Here is a 5,689-nt window from a genome sequence, read left to right as displayed (position 1 = left end):
TTATAAAAAGATATCTACATAAAATGATTTTTTTTAGATTTTATTATTAAGCAATAAACTTTTCCTTTTAATCATAGAAAATTAAGGAGTTGGTATTAAGTAGGTATTTATATTTTAAATTATTAAATTCGTAATTACTACATATGCAATGTGTTTTTATTTATTTACATACTCATTTACTAACATAAGTATCTAGAGAAATCGATTGTACGTGTCTATAAAACAAGCCCAAATGAGATCATATAAATGAATGGCGGCCTAGAATGGCACTCCCCACCTTTTGCCGCGGGGATCATCATAACACTTAGTCCAAAACGAATTCTAATACACCTTGTCCGTATCTCTCTTGCGGTAAGAAAAGCCTAAGCCCTTCTGCCCTTCGGAGGCCATAATTTCAATTTGATTAGTGTAGGAAAGAGACGAATCCCTATTTATACTCAAACAGAATGCCCGCAGTGAAAGTGAAAAAATGATAATAAGAGGCTTTCAAAGAATGGTCAATAGCATTTTAGCAGAACCATATAGTTGTAGTTTGCATTATGATGGCACATATAGTGGCACAGCTTCCTGTTTATTTCGAAAGGTAACCAATAATGCAGTACGGCTTGAACACTATTCTGTCTTCGACTTGATGCCTCAGGGTGTGAGTGTCATTAGGGTTCTAATGTCTCTGGAATAATCTCTAATGGGCTCTGGAAACCATTTAATACTAATGTCAAACTTCAACCTATTTCCTAAAACTTGGTTGAATACTCGACTTTTTCGCCTCCTACCGGGCGAGCCGCTAACTGTGATGCTGGTGTATACCTACTTGTTTCTGCCGAGTCAGGCACCCTTGGGGTGGGCCTGTATCTTGTTGGAGTGTTTATTGCGGTCTCTCACATTCCTAATCGTGGCCGCTCCTAATTATATATCCGACCCCTGTGTCGGGGCAACGCAAAACCGCCGTCGCTCAAAACACGTCTTGTCGAATCCCCTAAAGCTCACAGTAATTTTAGGCTCTTCAAGCACCGATCTCCGTCCTCGTCAAAGTAGTCCATTACGCCGAAGACTTTTACGTGCGAACTAGCCCATAGACACAACCCACTGAGTTTCTCGACGGATCTTCTTAGTGGGTCGCGATTCCGATCCGGTGGTAGACTCAACGAAGCATTGCTGTGCTGCCGTGCTTGTGATATATACAGTAAGTGCCTTGGAGACACTTTTGAGAAAAACGCGTTTAAAGATTTCAATTTTACTTTTGACGTTTCTCACGAAGTATAAAGCATAACTAAGTTTTTATAATTTTTTAAGATAAATATAGGCTTTTGTAACAATTTGCCTATTATTATTTTTATTCAGAAATAATATTTAAATTATAAAGCTTCAAAAATTATTTATATTAAGGAATTAATAATTTAAAAAAAACTATTTTTTTAGCATTGGTACAGTAAGTGTGTGACTTACTGTAACAATCTTTAGTTTGAACTACATATTGCAATTATGATTACGGAATGAGGTGAATGTTTAAATAGAATAACAAAAATTGCACAATTTGCCTAATGAAACTTAATCACTTACTGTAATTATAGCTAGGAGCAATATGTAAACTTATGGCATCTACCATAAAGCACTGAAACCATAATTAATTACTCTTCCTCGATATTATTTGTAGATAAAAGAAACAAAAGAGATCTTATGAAACCATAGCTTAATAGAATAATTACACAACTTTGTTAATACTATAAAATTTTAAAATCAGTTCCATTTATTGAATTTTTTATGCATTGAGAATCATATTATAAACTAATTATAAAGAATCAATTCTTGTTTGTACAATCTCCTTCGTACATGACATAATCATAAACCAAATAAACTAAGCTCTGTAGGTATCTACACAAACAACACCTTTACCGTACCTATTTTTTTAAAATTCGTGTTTGTACTTCTTTGTACACAATAAAAAAATCACCAAAAATAAACACTTTATTTCTAAAAAAACGAATACAGTTCTCTTTGGAATCTTTATAATAAAAATAATTATATGTAGATTGACAGAACCCAGCTGCACAACCCTGATCTAATAAGTTACTTTAAAATCTTTAATAAGTCATTTAACCTCTTAAGACGGTTATTATGTACTACTAAACTAATATGTAGATTATGAAAACCTCGATACGAGAAATTATCAAATCAGTCAATCTTACAAATCAATAATATTAGCACCTGTGTAACAGTTTATGGTAAAATAGTAAATGTCCTTTAATTGACTAGTAATATGTAGGCTTACATAATATAGGCATATTAGGGGTTAAAGTATGAAATTGCCGATTTGACCTGAAAAATTGAAATTCGTTTTTTTTTCATTTAACATATTTATTTAATTAAAATATCTACAGTTATTATTTATACATTGCTACCATCTAATAGAAAGGTTATTTATGTCTTTGCGATAGAACTCTGGTGATCTAGATTCTACAAACTGTGTGAAAGCATTTTGTACTGCCTCCTGGGAAGAAAAGTTTTTATCACGTAGAAAATTGTCCAAATCCAAAAAAAATGGTATTCCGTTGGAGCAAGGTCTAGCAAATACGGGGGGTGACCAATGGTTTCTAATTGCAGTTCCTGTAGAGTTAAAACGGTTTCTCGTGCTGTGTGAGGTCTGGCGTCATCATAGAGCAATAATGGTGAAGATCGATTCAGGATTCAGGGCTGTTTCACTACAAGTTTTACTATCATTGTTCGGAGTACGGCATAGTAGACATTTACCGTTATTTCTTGACCAAATCGGAGAAACCTATAGTGAATAACACCATGCTGAGATCCCCAAACAATTACCATTACTATACATATATTGGTAAGCTTTGCTTCAGGACACTGTTGCGACGTTTGACCTGGGGTCAGCCATTACATTTTTCGTTTACGGTTATCGTAAAGAATCGCTTTTCATCACATGTCACAATTCGATCCAATATTACTTCATTTCTGTATCGATTCAACAAGGCAACACAAGGTGCAACACGCGTTTCTTTCTGCAGATCAGTCAAATCATAATGCACCCATTTTTCCCTCTTTTTTTATTTTTATTGATTTGGTGCATATGAGTCAATATTGTTGATAAGGTAAAATTAAACCATATCGCTAATTCCTGGGTAGTTCGGCTCGGATCAGCTCTCACCAACTCTTTCAATTCATTGTTATTCACTTGTGTGGGCGGTCTTTTCCACGTGGTTCGTTCTTCAAATCAAAATTTCCATCACGAAAGGGTTTAAACTAAATCGCACGCTGCGTTCATTAGCACTTAGCAGTCCCTTCTCCAAACGCAACATTGATGCTGCGTGCTGCTTTTGCAGCGTTAGTTCCGCGTCGGAACTCTTATTAAAAAATCACTCGAATTTTCGAAGTATCCATCTTTCTTGTCTAAGCTGAATAATAAAAAAAAAACTGAAAGTCGATAATCGAACGTTACACCTGTTCACTGAAAAATCTCAAACCATAAAGGTTTAACGGCCGTCTGGTGTAGTGGTAAGTGACATGGTCACTACACAAGGGGGTCGCGGGTTCGAATCCCGCCAAAGGAAGATATTTGTATGATAAATATAAATGTCTTTTCCAGGGTTTTGGATGTATATTAAATATGTGTATGTGTATAATAAAAATCTTATATTTATTTCCGTTATCTGGTACCTGTAACACAAGTTCTTTACGAACTTATCACGGGACCAGTTAACGTGGCGTGACTGTTAGTAAATATTTATTAACAACAACAATAAAATAAAAGGTTCTATGTCAATTTGAAGTAGGTACCTATTACAATAAAACGGCAATTTTAAATAACCCCTGTTATTTAAAAAAATATAATCTGAACTCAAAACTCTTCGGTTAATAGATTTGTTGCAGAATTCGAAATGTTTAACCAAAAATCTCTTCTATTCTCAGGCATCAGAGGTACAAGCTTCTGTATAATATCTACTTTACGATCTGCAGTGATTCCTCTGGGACTATTTTTAGACTTCACCTCAGGAAACTTTTGGGTCTTCACAATTTTAGCTTGTAAAAAATCTAGTGATTGAAACAATTCATTATGATCTGTTTTATACATTAGTAATAATGAGCCCTCTCAACTTTAACTAAACACCTTATAATATTTGCAGTAAGTAACGTGTTTACCTAACATGTTCCAGGCAAGTCTACGCATAATATGAAGTATTCCTAATATAATTACAGTAGTGAATCTTGCTGTTGTTACGACTATGCATAAAAATAAATATTTTAATTTGCTGACTTATCATATACACAGTAAGTTCAACTTACTGTAGATATGTTAAGGTTTAGTAACTAATGTTTTATTTTCAACAATTAATATAATAATAGTATGTGGTACTTACTGCTAATATGTTTCAGTGATACTTGATGAAAAATACTCATATCTTAAAAATAATAACAGCAAAATTACTTACTGTATCAATACATAGGAAATGGTTTAAACTTTATGAAAAAATCAACCGTATGTGCCCATACTGCAATTATAATAAGTATGTTTTGGCGCAAAATGTTTCTTACTGTAATTATGCTTAAGCTTATTTAAGTTTCTATACCACATTTTAAAATTTTAAATATACAGAAATGTAGATCTCAATCTCTACATTCCAAATATATACTTAACTCAATATCGACAAAAATGTGACTTACTGTATTTATCGTAAGCACGGCAGTGTGGCTTGGGACAATGATAGCGAATTTTTTGCGCCCGTGAGTATCTGGAATAGCCGCTTAGGCTACCAACGATTAGGTAGGGAAATAAATAAAACAACACTCCTACCTCCTTCGGGTTCAAAGGTCGTCGTGGACATCTCGTAGAAAAATCGCTTACAAAAAGAAAATGATGAACTGTTAGAAATCGTCATGAAAAAAGTAATACATAACTTAACAAAATATAACGTTTTACATCACGTTCCCGCCATAAAATTAATTGTGTAGGTAAACAGTACGTAACAAATTATGATTAATACTTGTTTAAATTAGTCAAATAACTTTTTTTAAGATTTTCCTCTCATCTACAGCCAATTTAACGGTATGCAGCGGCTTGGCTCTGCTTCTGGCATTGCTGAAGTCCATCGGTGACGGTAATCACTTACCATCAGGTGGGCCGTATGCTGGTCTGCCTACACGGGCAATAAAAAAATATCTGAAAAGTGTTATTTTAAAAAACCTCGAATTTAGTGATTAATTAATTTTTTGTAACCAACATATTCACATTGATGTTCAGACAAAAATTTGGAATTTTATTAAATTAGATGGAATGAAAGCGACACAATCATACTATTTTGTAAATAAGTATTATGTTAATATTTTTTTTAAGATTACATATTTGAAAAAATTGTCAAATAGAATGTGGAGATCAAAAATACGCCAGTAAGCTTCGTTGTCATAAAGCCCTTTGAACCGCACTAAGCCCACAACATGCGTTCTGATTCGCTCAAGCACACTAAACGTCATTATATTATAACGAAAAAGTGCACTACATACAAATTGTTAGAGCATTCAACGAATCCCTTTCGTGTAGCACGCCCTCTTTTTTCAAGGGATTTTACGACCTGGTAACTAGGACCTTTAAGTCAAGTCTTTTTAACTCACAGATTAGACCTAGTCAACTGCAAATACTTCAATTTACTACCTATTACATATTTTGATAGTTCTATGATTAAGT

The sequence above is a fragment of the Bombyx mandarina genome, chromosome 17 (assembly GCF_030267445.1).
Source record: "Bombyx mandarina strain Sakado chromosome 17, ASM3026744v2".
Classification (NCBI taxonomy): Eukaryota; Metazoa; Arthropoda; class Insecta; order Lepidoptera; family Bombycidae; genus Bombyx; species Bombyx mandarina.
The sequence above is the reverse complement of the archived record's forward strand: the minus strand, read 5'-3'. Positions refer to the sequence as shown.